Source organism: Wasmannia auropunctata, unplaced genomic scaffold, assembly GCF_000956235.1.
Source record: "Wasmannia auropunctata unplaced genomic scaffold, wasmannia.A_1.0 LD336116.1, whole genome shotgun sequence".
In the NCBI taxonomy this organism is placed as follows: Eukaryota; Metazoa; Arthropoda; class Insecta; order Hymenoptera; family Formicidae; genus Wasmannia; species Wasmannia auropunctata.
Window position 1 is genome coordinate 4,331,569 of NW_012026774.1, and position 402 is coordinate 4,331,970.

A 402-nucleotide genomic window follows, 5' to 3' on the forward strand; every position below is an offset into this window, starting at 1 on the left:
TACATTCTCTAAAGATTTTGCAATTAAGTGGCTAGATATTATAAAGTTATAGAGTTTTATTTTGATGTTTCGGATTTTTATTTTCTTTATTTCACGACTAACTTCATGCAACTAACTTGATACAAAATAAATGAATTTGTTTCTATTCGTTGTTATTTTTTATAATAAGAAGTATATTCTTAGAGTACTGATTGTATTTTGTCATTAATCCAGTATTGTTAAAAAGTAAATACTATTTAACGTATAAATATAAATATCATTGTGCTTACAATTAGTAAATTCCTCTAAAGTACTTTAAATTAAACAAAGTTATATTTCTTTTTTACGAATATTTATAACTTATGTTACGTAAATATACAACAATTTAAAGTACTTTAGAGGAATTTACTAATTGTAAGCAAC